Source organism: Gossypium arboreum, chromosome 13, assembly GCF_025698485.1.
Source record: "Gossypium arboreum isolate Shixiya-1 chromosome 13, ASM2569848v2, whole genome shotgun sequence".
NCBI classification, from domain to species: Eukaryota; Viridiplantae; Streptophyta; class Magnoliopsida; order Malvales; family Malvaceae; genus Gossypium; species Gossypium arboreum.
Genome location: NC_069082.1, coordinates 101,098,149 through 101,113,971, shown reverse-complemented (window position 1 = coordinate 101,113,971; position 15,823 = coordinate 101,098,149). Strand labels below are relative to the sequence as shown.

The following is a 15,823-nucleotide window of genomic DNA, read 5'->3' as shown; positions in this document are numbered from 1 at the left end:
CTAACATTCACCCATCTTCTCGATGTGTAAAACTCAAAGAAAACATCAAAATCAAGTAAAAACCGTCACTGGCAAGGGTTTTGTAAGGACATCAGCCACCTGGTCACAAGCAAGAACCTCATTTATCAGAAGAGATCTATCTGCAACTTTCTCATCAACAAAAAATAGGTCTAGTTCTACATGCTTAAACTTTGAGTGTAAAACCGGATTGGCCGCAACCGCTACTGCACTAGAGCTATTGCACCAAATAGTTGGAGTATCAATAAACTTAACCTATAGCTCTTGAAGTAATGACAGTAACCAGGTTACCTCACTTGTTGCTGCAACAAGACTTCTATATTTCGCCTCAGCCGTGGAACGAGAAACCACTGGCTGCTTTTTAGAACACCGTGATAAGGGAGTTTGACCGAAGTATACACAGTAACCTGACATCGATCGTCGGTATCAAAATCTAACCCCCAGTTGGCATCTACATATCCAACCAAAGACAATCGAGTAGATGGATAAAAGACTAACCCAAAATCAAAGGTGCCACTCAAATACCGTAAAATGCGTTTCAGTGCCACCATATGGGTATTAGTAGGACTATGCATGAATTAACATATTCTATTTACAACAAACGTAATATCGGGCCTAGTCATAACCACATACTGAAGAGCTCCAGCAAGGCTCCTGTACTCAGTCGAGTCTGCCAACCGCTCTCCATCATCCTTGGACATGGTAGACGAGTTGATCATAGGCGTATGCACACTCTTTTCCGTGAGCATCAAACACCGATCAAGTATGTCACAGATATATTTTCGTTGACAAAGATGAAGAAAACCAAAAGAACGAGTGACTTTTATCCCAAGAAAATAATGCAGATCACCCATATCCTTAAGTGAGAACTCACTATTTAATAACTGAACAAACTAATCTATAGAAGTAGACAGATTTCCAATGATTATAATATCATCTACATACATAAGCACATAAAGAGTTGAGACATCTATCACCCACACAAACAGAGATAAATCAGATTTGGAACCAACAAACCCAACTGAGACAAGAAACTGTTTCAGTTTCTCAAACCAGGCACGAGGAGCCTAACGGAAACCATACAAAGCTTTCTTCATACGGCACATAAAAGGTTTTCGATCTAAATCATTGATGCGGTCGTTGAGAGCACCAAAAATATCCTATTCCCTGTAAAATAGCGAAAAAGAAATAGTAAAGGGGAAGTAGGGTCGAATCTTCAGGGACCGAATTATACGAATGCTTGTTTTTCGAAATCCTAGGCAGAATCGTGCCCAAGAAAACTTGCGTTCCAGGAAAAAATAAAAAAAAATAGAATTTAAGAATTGATTTTGGAAGTGAAAATAAAATAAAAACAGAATTTAAAGTTTACTGAAATTATGATTACGAAAATAATAAAAATAATAAAAAGAGTTTTAAGAGAAAAGAAATTCTTATGGGAAAGTTCCAGCCTCCAGTTGTGTCATTCCGTCTTGGGCTCAATCCTTGGCTTTTGGATGATCCTTCTCGACTCAAGTAAGCCAGTTACAGTGGAAGAGGACGCCTACGACTACCAGCTCCAAATATTAGACTTACAATTTTTAGGGAACCTGACTCTAGCCAGTAATCTATTGTAGATCAACGCTTCTCAATGGCAAATCCCACGCCATTTTGTCTCTTTGGCTCGCCAACCTCTAATGCAGTAAGTTAACGAACCGACTATGCAATCCTTCCAAAACATACAAAGCGGCCGCCTTTGCATATGCTGAAAAGCTTACTTCTTAAGGGCCATGGACGGAAGCATCAACGCATAGTGCGGAGAAACGATGAATACTTGGCGAGAAGGCTAAGTACGGATTCTAAGCCTCAAGAACCCTTTTTGGGGAAATATTGACAACTTTTGGCCAGAAGGGTTTTAGTGGCTCATGATAATGGTGGGAAAGTAAATAAAATTATGGAAAAAGCAATTTTATTGAAAGAAAAAAAATATGGAAAAAACAAAAGACTTTTGGGGAGAGAGTGTTTACAGAAAAGATGAACCTCCAAATAGAGTCACTTCACCCCCTATTTATAGTGCTAGGAAGATAGTCTAATTTAACTTAAATTCTAAAAGATAAATACATTTAATTAAAGATAAATAAAGATAGTTAAAATAAAATCCTAAAATTAAATAATCCTAATATTTATCTTAATATTAATTATCTTATTATAAATAAAATAAAATAAAATAGAGTCTTCCAAAATAAAATCTCTTCTATTTGCTTTTAAGTCCTTGTGTCTTCCATGTTCGCACTTTTGGCACCATATTTGTCCCGCGTTGCATATTGGCCCATTTAATCTCCAAATTGATGCTTTTTCCCTTGAATTTACTCTTCGCCTCCAACTTAGTCCCTAAAAGATAAAAATACATAAATAGCTTAAATTAGTAGGCTCAAGCTCAAAATAAACACATGATTAATATATAAAAACACGTCATTTTAGAGTATTATCAATCATACTATTCATACCCCGGAGGTTGGTACATGAAAACTTCAGTATCAAGATCACCGTTTAAAAAGGCATTGTTGGCATCGACCTACCTTAGTGGCCACCCTTTGGAGACTGCAATTGACAAAATAATCCGAATAGTGGCAGGTTTTACTATAGGACTAAACGTTTCCTCGAAATCACACCCAGGAACTTGAGAACATCCTTTAGCAACTACCTGAGCCTTTCGCAGGGTAAGGGTACCATCTAGATTTCGCTAATCTTGAAGAGCTACTTACACCCGATAACCTTGCGATTTGGTAGTAGTGGAACAAGCTCCTAGGTAGAATTGCGAATAAGAGCATCATATTCTACTTAAGCTGCAGCATGCCACTCGGAGGATGACAAGGCTTCCTCAATTGTAGAAGGTTCCACAGCTTCAACAGACATCACTTTGGGTTTGAAAATACTAGCCTTTGATCGAGTCAGCATTGGGTGAGTATTGGTTACGGGTGGATCAATGACTGACCATCAAACGAAGACTCAATACCACCATCATCATCATGACTAGGCTGGGAAGGACTATAAGACTCACGGGCAGTTCCAACCTCAGGTTGAGCGTTGACAATATTATGTGTGAATGAGCAAATGTCTTGTTGAGAACTCAGTGTAGGTGGTTGAGTAACGGAAGGCTCTGCAGAGTGAGGAGCATCGGTTCGAACAAGTGAGACGAACGTTGAGACAGTTTGACTTTGTATCGACATATTTTTTTCAAGAACGGGCTCAGTTGACAAAAACTTAGTCTCATCAAACACCACATGCCGTGAGACAATTATCTTACCGGTTGGTAGAAGACAATGATACCCCTTGTGTTGGGTACTATATCCCAAGAAAGTAGATGGTTGGGAGCAAAAATCCAACTTATGTGCTTGAAACAGGCGTAAATACGGAAAGCAACAACACCCAAATACCCTCAAATGATCATAGATGGGGTCGCATCCATAAAGAGCCTGAAACGGAGACTGACCTTTCAGAACTGGTGTAGGAAGTCGATTGATGAGATGTATCGCACAGCAAAACGTATAGCCCCAATATTCCATAGGTATACCAGCTTGAGCTAAAAGAGTGATGCCCATGTCAACTATGTGGCGATGTTTACGCTCAGCCACTCCATTTTGTTCAGAAGTATACGGACAAGTTACTCGATGAATAATTCCTTGAGAGGCCAGAACAGGCGTGAAGCCTCGATACTCTCCGCCCCAATCACTCTGAAACATTTTAATATTCTTCCCAAACTGAATTTTAATAAGTTTGTGAAATGAACAAAACATTGCACTGCCTGAGACTTTTGACGAAGTAAGTAAATCCATGTGAAACGAGTACATACATCAATAAATGTAATATAATACCAATTATTCCTACAAGCAACTGAGGCAGGACCCCAAAGATCAAAGACAACCAAGTCAAAATGAGTGCTATATTCAATAGTAGAAAGTGAAAACGACAATTTATGCGACTTTCCCTTTTGACACGCCGGACATATACCATCAAGACCATTTTTATTCGATACAATATTACCTTTGTCTAAAACACTTTTAATAACAATAATAGACGGATGGCCAAAACGTTTATGCCACAAAAAAAACACATCACCTTTGTTAGACTTATTTTGAAGCATAATGGAGGTAGCAACTGAGGCTTGAGCAAATTCATTAGACATATCTAGCAGAGAAAACTGATATAAATCGTCACGAATATGGCCCTTCAGTAGTGTTTCCCGGGTCATGATGTTTTTAATAACACAATACGCCGAGTGAAACTCAAAATACATATTATTATCTTTGGCAAATTGAGACACAGACAATAAATTTTTTCGTATTCGTTGTACACATAAAACATCAGATAGTCGAAGTAGTTTAGAATATGTAGGTAAAACATCATTACCAATAGACGAGATCAGAGCGGGAGTCCCATCACCCATTAATAGGGAAGATGTGCCTAAGTACGGAGTGGAGTCACGTAATATCGAAGCATCACAATAGACATGGTTGCTAGCACCCGAGTCCAGATACCATGAATCAGTACCAACAGGCACAGGTATATACAAATATGGTGTTGACATGTGACTCGGATGACTCCAAAAAATTAAATGCATGCAAATCACCGACTCGAGGAAGACCAATACATGAGTCTAAACCAGTATAGACCTCGCGATTTGGTTCTCCAAGGAACAAATGTGGCCGAAGCATCACACCCTTCATTATTGGAAGGCCTAACCATATGACCACGGCTCAATGGGTAACCCACTTGAACGCAATTACTCATTGGCCCAACACCATTGAAATTTTCAAGCCCAAAAGCATTACTATTTACATCTAGCCTATTGAACCCATGTTGCTCATGTAAAGGAGCATTAATATTCAGCCTACTTGGTATGCATTGAGCCTATTTGGCCCATATGATGCAGGCCTATGCGCATACCCAATCCAACCTTGATGCCAATTCATATTAGGAGGAGCCGAATCTTCATTTAAGGCACCCACGTGACCATTTGCTCCAGTTGAACAGGGATTTTGACTAAATTGATTTTGACCAAAATAATTGTGCCATTCGGATGGGTAAACTTTAGCCGTTGAGATGAAGACCAACCTCTTCTTTCAAAAAATCCTCTTTGTGACACAGAGCCCTGATGTACGGGCTGATCACCCTCTTGAGGTGCCTAATTTATCACCGGCAAGTCGTCAAAGTCACGATGAAGTCTATAAAAGCATCATTGAGCAAGGTGTCCAAATCTGTTGCAGATTTAGCATTACACGCGCGGCAGGGAATCCTCTTCCACGGCCACTGGACGGAGGGTGACCACCACGGACGGGGCCATCTAGTGTTAGCGACAGAGCTCCCTCGACGAGATTAGCATGTAAGGTCACCTCTTGAACCGCTCGTAATTGACGGTTCTCACACTCAACCAAGGCATTGACAAGCTTCTGAAACGACACTGGCTCGGACGAAACAGACACCGAGGAGACAATGGCATCAAATTTAGGAGGTAATCCGGTAAGCATTATTTCTGTCTTCTCAGCCTCGGGAATACAAGTACTTGAAGCTTTCAAAAGTACACACAAATTCTTTATGCGAGCAACATAATCTTTAATCGAAAGCATACCTTTCTTTAAGGAATGAAGTTCATGACGAATCCTAGATTGTTTAGCACCGATGTCAGCCGCAAACAAACTTGTTGTCGTCGTCCATACATCACATGCCATTTTTTCATCCGTGAAGGAAGTCAACAAAGAGCCATTTATCGTGGATAGCAACCACGAAGCGAGGAACTAATCTTGTTGCGTGAAGACCAGCACAGACAGATTAGGAGTAAGGGAACCATCTGGTGATTAAATAAACCTCGACAGCGGAGGTAAGGTCCCGTCTAGAAATCTTATCAAACCATGTCCACGTAATATGAAGCGTACCTGTTGTTGCCATTGAATGAAAGTTCCTTCATCAAGTTTCACAAGATCATGCCGAGGGAAGTAGTTTACAACTTTTTCACCAGTGAAACGAGCACAACCACATCAACTAAGGCAGATTCAGCGGAATCCATGGCAGCCATAACACCAAGGATCACAAGGCGACTGATACCATGCTAGAAGGTATGCAAGACTTCTATATTGATATTTGAGAATGAAAGAGAACAAACAATTCTATTTCTGTATCTTGAATGAATATCTGACTTAGTTCATTTGTACATACAGTATTTATAGAGAACTAGGATAACTGCTCTTAAACCAACTCTTCAACAATTGCTAGTTGTATTAATAGCTTCTTGCTAACTACCTAACTGCATCAGCTAACGCCTACTATGTGAACTCTAACAATGTCTCAATTGATATTAATGTAGTATCGGCAACTCTCCTGCATTAAAATTGCAAGTTCAAACTTTTACTCAAAGAAGATATCATGGTGCCTTTTTTTCTAAATCTTTGACCTAAATCAATTTGTCTAAGTTTAAGGTAGATAAGAGCATGTTATATTATGGATTATTGTGAAGGTAAATAGATTATTCACGCTCCCTTTTTAATGCTTGTCATTAGGGTTTTTTAAATCGTTGACCTAAATCAATTCATCTAATTTTAGGATAGGTAAGAGCATGATATATAATGGATTATTGTGAAGGTAAATAGATTATTCACGCTCCCTTTTTAATGCTTGTCATTAGGTTTTTTTAAATTGTTGACCTAAATCAATTCATTTAATTTTAGGGTAGGTAAGAACATGATTCATTCTGATATATTGTGAAGGTAAAGAGATTGTCTTCGTTCCTTTTTCAATGCTTTTCATTAGGGTTGAGTAAGAAGAATTGAAAATTGAAAACCAATCTGAATTAAAGTGTTTTGGTGGTTTATGGAGTGTAAGTTAAAAATTTGTGATTACCCAAAACTAAACTGAATTCTATTTTTCAATTAATTTAGAATTAATTTTAATTTTTATTATGTAAAATAAATATTTAATATTTAAAATAGTGAAAATAATCTATATAAAAATATTTTTTAAATCTATTTAAAAGTTAATGATTATTTGTATTTACTTAAAAAGTATTGTTTTTAGAAATATATATATATATATATATATATATGAAAATTACTTTAAAATTTTGTCAAATAAATTCAAAAGTTGAAAAAAAACTCATTTTATCAAAATAAATTTAAAATTCAAAACAAAAAATTAGTATAAAAAGCTAAGAACCAAACTGATATCACCCCTAATTGTAATAGGACTCATAATATGACTTTTCGCTTTTTCATGAATGAATCTCCCCTTTACATACGTGAGTTTAACCCACCTTTGAATTTGGTTGCTTCTAACTCTCTATGAGGAATTCTACAACCTTACTACAACCCACTTGCATAATCAATGAGATGAAGACAGAACCTACCCAAAGGATATAAGAATAAATAATTCTAGGGATCTTAATCTTATCTTTTTCCACATTATAGCTCCTGAACAAGAGTAGATTATGATCAAATGGGTGCTTCATCAAAGGAAACTTTAGGAAACACTACAGGAAAATAGGGCTTTAGCGGCGTTTTATCAAAAAACGCCGCAAAAATTGTAAAACACAGAGCAATAGCGGCGTTTTACTAAAAACGCCGCTAAAAACAGAGAAATAGCGGCCTTTTGCTAAAACGCCGCTAAAAATAGAGCAATAGCGGCGCTTTTGGTAAACCGCCGCTAAAAGTCAGAGCATTAGCGGCGCTTTTTGTAAAACGCCGCTAAAAGTCGGAGCATTAGCGACGCTTTTGGTAAACGCCGCTAAAAGTCATATAACCCCTTAAAACCCCAAAAAAATCATGAACACTAATCTATAACCCCTAAAACACTAAACCTCTAAATCTTAAAAACCTTAAACCCTAAACTATAACTTTTAAAACCCTAAACCCCTAAAAACATCACATGGATGTTGATGTGTATATACATATATATTAATGTAAAAGCTTATGTTCATAATAAATAATGGAAGCAATACTTAATATTGATTAAATTTATTTTTTGGTTTACGGTTTAATATTTAAGGTTTAAGGTCTATGATTTAGGGTTTTATGGTTTAAGGTTTAATGGCCATGGGTATATATATAGTATGTTAATCTCAAGTGAATCATATTCAATAATTAAATACTAAACCCTATAATTAATTATTATTATCGATAATAGATATCTTGATTTTGATAAAAAATATTTTTATATATTAATAAGGTGTTATATTGTTTAATGGATTGAAGGGATTTGTGGAAAACGTTTTAAATGATAAGTTTACCTTTAAATTTTATTAATAGTTTTTGTTTATACTATTTTAATATTTATCTATACTGATTAATTAAAATATATATTTATTTATCTGAACTAAAATTTTCTGCACTCATTTGTGTCTCCACGTTTTTTAATTGTAACTCATTTTCTTTTTAAAATATATATTTGTGTCTTCACGTTTTTTCGTTTTTTACACAATTATTGATATAACATCATTTTATATTTATATGTTGCATGGATACATAAATATTTATATTTATTCAATATAAAAATATATTGATGTATTTATTTTTTAAATGTGTATGATTAAATCAAAATTAAAGTTTCAACTATACATTTAAGCCACGTTAAAATTTCACGTCTACAATTACACATTAAACCACTACAACAAAAAAGGGAAAATTAAAATCCCTAATTTTTTGTTAAAAATAAAAAAATTAAAATTATAATAGTGGCGTTTTTAAACAAAACACCACAAAAATATGTTAAAAATTTTGAAAGAAAAAGAATAGAAAAAATATGTTAAAAATAAAAAAAAATTAAAATTAAGCAATAGTGGCGTTTTTAGACAAAACGCCACAAAAATTTAAACTATACCGTGAAAAGTTAAGCTATACTGGCGTTTTTAGTGGAAACGCCGCAAACAAGGAAAATCAAAATCCCAATTTTTTGTTACCCGCTCGTTACTCCCTCTTCTTCTGCGTTTTCGCTTAGGACTCTCATTCTCTCTTCAACCTTTTATCAAAGGATAGTCATCTAAACGGAAATTGAAGCCGAAAGCTCATTGAAATCCCTTACCAACTACCCAGGTTATTTTCTTAAGATTCAGCGATTTGAAGTGTTTTAACTCGAAATTAAAGTTTGATAGAAAACCTCAAAAGCTGGGAAAAGTAAAGAAATATTCTTAAGATTCAGCGATTTTGGGTAGTTCTATTGACAAGCTTTTCTGATTTTCAGCTTTGATTTTTCTTTCTTTTTTGTCTCTGGGATTTGAGAGTTGTGAAGGTTAAGGTCTTGAGTGATGGCATTACAAGAGAAGTTAGATAGATTTAAACAGCAGCAAGAGAAGTGTCAGTCGATGCTCTCCAACATTTTAGCAAAATCAGCATCTTCTAGGTCCACTCCAAAACCTGCACTTGCGGCCGCCGCCCCCTTTCCTAGTGCAAGACCTTTGAAGTAGAATAATTAGTCTCCAACAATGGTACATATGTGTCTGTTCTCTTGCTTATTTGTTCCCCCCAAGGTTCTACTGTATGTTTTCTTTGAATTTCATGCGATTCTATTTGTATTCAATTCTGGGTCCTTTGAAGTAATGTAGTCTACGTGATAAATTGAGTACTTTCTATTTGTCCTTTGAAGCAGAACAATTAGTCTCCATAAAACCTGTCAATAAAGATGTGAGTAAAGACATCTGAACCAATGCAAATTTGAGGTTAAACTGTTTGGTATGTTGAGTCTGCCTTTTAATAAAGATGTTGAGTTTGAAAAAGTGTGATGATAAATACTTGAAATGGTATTGTCCCTGAGTTAAACTATAAAAGCTTAAATGTTATAGTTAAAATAGATAAATGTGAAGACTCTTGAACCCTAGCCTAATCAAAACTTGCTCTCATGAGTTCATATCAATAGTTCTTTCTAGATTGTCATGCTTGGTAGGAATTTTATAGGCACTTGAAAAAGAGGCTTGCTACTGTATTTGAGCAACAGCGAGCTGAAAGAATCTATAAGGAAATAGAGGAGCAGGAGTTTAAAGAAGCATAGGTGTTTCTACAGGAAACTGAAAAGCATTTGAAAAGAGGGAAAAGGAAGCCAATTTTAGATGGGGTGAACAACCATTTATTTTCATTAAGTTTCCGACTCCTATAAGTTGTTCTTTATTTTTATTTTTTATTTAAGTTCTGACTATGCATGTGTCCAGCAGAAATTAACAAAGCAAACCTTGCTTGAGCAGGCGATGAGTGAGCAGCTAAAGGAGAGGCAGGAACAGGAGAAGAGACTACAAAAGGTTGCAAAAACAATGAACCATATGGAAAGAGCTAAGAGAGAGGAAGCAGCACCTTTGATTGAAGCCACTTTTCAACGACGACTGCTAGAAGAGAAGGTGCTTCATGAACGTGAACAACAGGTAAAATTTTAATTCCTTGTTTTGCAGTTGAAAGAAGTACTTTGTTTTGAGTGCTTCTCTTTCCAGGTCTTGTAACATATGACCTTTCATGTTTTATAAACATATCAAAGACTTTGATTTGTTATCTTAAGTCTGCCTCAACAGATGTTCTATCTTCATTTGCATTTCCATATCTTGAAGGGAAGAGCAGCGTTTATATGTCGCAGTCTTTCTTTATGAGAGGTTCTGTTTTGTTTTGTATTTTTGCCATTGTCAACCTTTTTGATATAATCATTCGTAATTCTGTTTTTCTATGTTGTAGCTGGAAGTTGAGTTGAGTAGGCAGCATCATGATGGGGACTTGAAAGAGAAGAATAGGTTGGCACGCATGTTAGAAAATTATTCAGGCCTGGAAGCAGGAAAGGGATATCAAGAGGAAGAAAATATTCTATGTGAGGTTTGAAGAGGAGAGAATAAGAGGAAGCACACAAACGTGAAGGTATGTAATTTTATATACTCATTTGATTATTTTTTTAATAATTACTTGACCTGAAATTATACTCTGATTTTGAACTACCTCAAGATTTTTTTTTCTCTGGACAATTGATTTAGTTGATTATTAAATTTCCCTTTTCTCATAACCATCTTACCTTCTATTTTGGTTGCCTTTCCTTTTGAAAGGTTCCTTTGAATGGAAGGGTATTTGTAAGTTTTTATGCTTTCATCTGAACTTATTTATTGGCACTTCAAAATTTGCAGTTTATTATATGAAAATGATGAACAATATCTAACGCATTAATCAGATTTAATGTTACATGATTTCTATTGCTATCTACAATCAGATTTAATATACGTTTAAATTCAAGTTTTATGATTATTTTAACAGTAAAATTCTAGTATATAATTATTAAAGAATATTGAAAATTAAATTATAATTTTATTAATATTTCAAAATATAAGCATCTAAAAGTCGGCACTAAGAAATATCTATTTTTTTGAAAAATGTATTAACAACAATATCCTCGGTGTTTGCCAAACTACATGTTAATGTTATCAAGAGTATCCACTATTTATTTGTCACAAAATCTCCATATAAATTTGGTATAATATAATCATAAATTTTTGCTATAAATACAACACTGAGTTTTATTTTAACCACTAAATTAAAACATATATAATTTTATCATTTGAACTATACAAAATTTTTATTTAAGTTACTAGATTGTTAAGTTTTTTTTTAAAGTTCGCCATTAAGCTTCAAGTAATAATTCAATGATTGGTATAGTAAATCAATATTCATTGATAGGTAAAAGAACATACTTTAAATTTAAGTCAATTTAACAGTCAATATTGGATATCAGTGAAAAAAGTCGTTTAAACTTTAGTTTGTAAATTCGTGACATCAAAAACTATTTCATGAAAAAAAAATGAACTGTAAAAGACAAAAGGGAAAGAGAGTTTTGGGCTGAAATAGTCAATATTATTTCTATCCAATTTTTGATGTGATATTCTTTTGAAAATTTAAAGGTTGGAGCTCAAACTGATTTTATGATACTGCATGTTGAATTTTATGATTTTTGGGACATGAAAGATGCGGTTCGACTTTGAAAAAAATTAATGAGTAAAAGCCGGATTAAATCTCATGATTTTACCTTGTTTATGCCGTTTAAGTAGCCTGGTAAGGACAAGTTTTCCAGTATTTGTAGAAGAGTCTAGTATGTTTTATGTTGTTCAAATTCAAATAGATTGAATAGAGTTCGTTTTGATTAATGGCTGCATTATACTGTCTGATTCTTGGACACATTAAATGTGTTTTGACATGGATAATTTCTAGGTTTAGTAAGGTCCAAATGTAGATATAATGATTGTGAAATCATCTATTTAAATTTAGTGATGTGCCATGTTAAAGATTGTAAATTTTAGACAAAATTATGGTAAAGTCAGCATGTTGAAGCCACAAATTATCTGATTTATGCTGATTGAAATAGTTTGTGTATGGGGAGTTATTTATGCATACAAACTTTATTTCAAGACATATAATTAAAGCAAATACATATAATTATATACATAATCAAATTTTAAAATATTTCTTTTAACTTATTGTAAATATTTTTAAGGAAAACAATGTTCTAATATAATCTGCTAGTTTTAGTGTAAAGCAATTTATTTTAATTTGTTTCATTTCTTTTTTATGTGGTGTAGGGGGTATGTTGGAATTCACAGTTCGGGATTCAGAGACTTTCTACTGAAACCGGAGCTGCTTCGATCTATTGTGGATTCTGGTTTTGAACATCCTTCCTAAAAATACCGTTGAATAATTGATATAATGTTTTAATTTGTTTCATTTCTTTGCTACTTGTTTACTCCTTGATTGTACTGATAATAAATTTGTCAGGGAATCCTATGCATTGGCTTTCTCAAATGTTCTCGCCAGCAAAAGGAAATTACAAGGGAACAAGCAGTTCAAGATCTGGAGGTAAGCTATGAGAGTTGTTCAAAGCTGGCCTTTTGGTCTACATCTTGCCTTGATGATTTCTTATTTATGTATTCTTTTGTTTGATCAATTGGAGGTCTAGTCATACTCTGAATGCTTCTTTTTTTTTATATTCAAACCTCTCCTACCACATTATAATCAAGTGTTCTTAAGTTGACAGATATACTGTAAGAATCCATTCTTGTCGTGCGTTACAAGTGATTGTTGTTAAGATATTGAACCCACAACCTTTCAGGAGTCTTGAACAGTTCATTTTAAGGATATTCTCTAACATTTAATACATTGCTTACTTTAACTGAATTCAAGAAAAAAGTGATGCTTAATTACACGGCATTGGTTAACATTTCTCTTAAGAAATTTATCAATAAACACCTTAACATGATAAGAATATTGGAGATTTTGCAATGTGGTATTGATTTGTAGGGTATTTCAGGCCAATATTGTGAAAGTATCACAGCTGTGAACTAATTTTCTCATCAAATACCATAATCTCATGGACATTTATATGCAGGAAATGGAGAGAAGAAGAGAAGAACTTGAACAATTGCTATTGGCAGAAAGGGTATGAGAGAATGTAGGTGATTAAGTCAAATGGAGAAAGGGACATTATGTCCTTGTTGTGTGCAAGTGTTTTCTCCTTGAGACAGGCAAGGAACCTGACATCAAGAATCGTTCAACTTAAAGATGCTTCCTTGTACTCATTCTCATCCTCTTTATATTTTTCGATGCTTTCTTCAAGTAGGATACTAAGAATTTCCTGTACTATTCTTTCTTATTGCTTATAAAATAGTTTGCTAATTAAAACCTTCATTTTCTCTTGTCTTTTATTTATTTGTGTAAATCATTTTTCTTTGTTTAGTGACACAACGAATCTTTGAACATAATTTCTGTTGAGTTACATATAAATGATTTTTTAAAAATTGTGTATAGTTTAAAGTTCAAATTTCAAAAATAAAACATAATATAATATTTATCATAGAAAATAAATATTATTTAATTAAAATATATTTTTTAAAGTTTATATTTTTTAGCGGCGTTTGTCAAAAAAGCATCGCTAAAGGTCTGTTATATAGCAGCGTTTTTAGAAAAAGTGTCGCTAAAGACCATGATCTTTAGCGGCGTTTTTAGAAAAAGCGCCGCTAAAGGTCATGGTCTTTAGCGGCATTTACAGGAAAAGCGCCACTAAAAGTCATGACCTTTAGCGACGTTTGTGGTAAAAGAGCCGCTAAAAGTCATAACCTTTAGCGGCGTTTGTGGTAAAAGCGTTGCTAAAAGTCATGACCTTTAGCGGCGTTAGCAATAGCGACGTTTTTTGCGGCGCTTGTAAAAACGCCACAAATAGTTTTAGCGGCACTTAAAAGCGCTGCTAAAGGCCTAAAAAAACGCCGCTAAAAGTCAGTTTTGCTGTAGTGAAATTAGAACCAAAATCATTTGTATCCACGAAAAATAAATTTATGAAGTTGAAATGTAGAGCGCATGCATCTCAGTACATAAGGATGTTGAGTGAGAACATCAATCCAACATAGAACAATGAGCAAGAGACCAACAAAGAGCAAGAAAAAGAATCAAAGACAATCACATGAGTAATAAGCTCCAAAAAATGGTCAAGATGTGCGGACAATAAAATTAGAATACTTGAGCACTTGCTCAAATAATGAAGGAAACTTCTAAGGTGAGTAAAGTTTAAAAAGTTCTAAGCACAAGCAATAATGTATACTTTGTTCAGGGTAGAAATCCCTTATAAATTAAATATCTATAATTTTAATTCAATTTTTTTACATTTTTAAAGTTTTTCTGCATCATATATATATACATGTATATACATACATATTATATAAAGTAAGTGTAATGCCCTGAATAATTTATTTCTGTTTCTGTAAATACTTGATACAAAATTTGTTTGCTTTAGTGGTTAAGTGTTTTGGGTGTGTATATGAGGTCTGGAGTTCAAGTCTCATATTTAAAAATTTTGTTATTTTAGATCTGAGCCTTACCCTTGTTCAGTGGGATTATTTAAAAAATTTTGTTAATTTATATTAGAACGAGCTTGTCGGTTTGAATGGTAAGGAATTAGTGTACTGGGGGTCTCATGTTCGAGTCTTGGCGTGAGCATGGATGTTTATTTTTGTTTGGCTAGGTTAGTGGGAAGAGAAAAAGAAAATTTAGGGATATGTTGGCATATTTTCGATTTTTATTTTTTTATCTTTCCTCTCACTTCCAAAAATCCCCAAAAGTTCTTATGTCAAATATTTTTCCCTCTTCCATCTTCTGACATTTTTCTCTTTTCGGTAAACTTTCTTTCATTTCCTTTGATTCGGTTTGTGAATCCTGCGTTCAATCATTGTTATTGCAGTTCCTAGTTCTTTATTCGATGGGTAAGTAATTTTACATCCCCTTTAACATCTGGGTTGGATTTAGAGATGTTAGATTATGGTGTTAATTGATGGATTTTGTGATCAAGAGAAGGTTATAAGGTGAAAAATCTCACTTCAACAGCTTGATTCGAGGTTTGGATCGTTTTCGTTAACGGTAAGTTAGTTTTTTGAATTTGGTTAAATCGTATTAGACTTGTAAATTGGTTGCTAAAAGCTGTGGGGTACTCTATTTTTAGGTTTCGGAGGGCTCAAGAGTGGTTTCACATCAAAACTATATCAGGTGTGTACCAAAAACATAAAAAATCAAGCTTCGGCAAAAGCTGAAAAACCACACTATCGACGCCACACGGGTGTGTGTCTAGCCATGTGGTTGGTCGTGTGCAAGATATGACCATGTGTGATGAAGGCATGGCCGTGTGCAAGACACGATCGTGTAGTGCTGTGAGTGTAGGTGTGTAAGCCCACACGAGCATGCCACACGAGCATGTGGGTTTTGGGTCAAGGCGTGTGGGCCCAGATAGGTATGTGGGCCCGTAATTCTGAAACTTTCCCTAGGATCGTACGAGTCATTCCGATCAACTGTGGGTC

The 15,823-nt window shown here is 34.6% G+C and overlaps 1 long non-coding RNA gene across 1 annotated transcript; it reads left to right on the top strand.

The window, feature by feature from the left end:
• Positions 1–12,566: 12,566 nt before the first annotated feature.
• LOC128286599 (uncharacterized) lies at positions 12,567–13,737 on the top strand. Its single transcript, XR_008277211.1, has 3 exons — positions 12,567–12,648; positions 12,762–12,842; positions 13,372–13,737. It is a non-coding gene; the product is annotated as an uncharacterized LOC128286599 (long non-coding RNA).
• Positions 13,738–15,823: the final 2,086 nt, after the last annotated feature.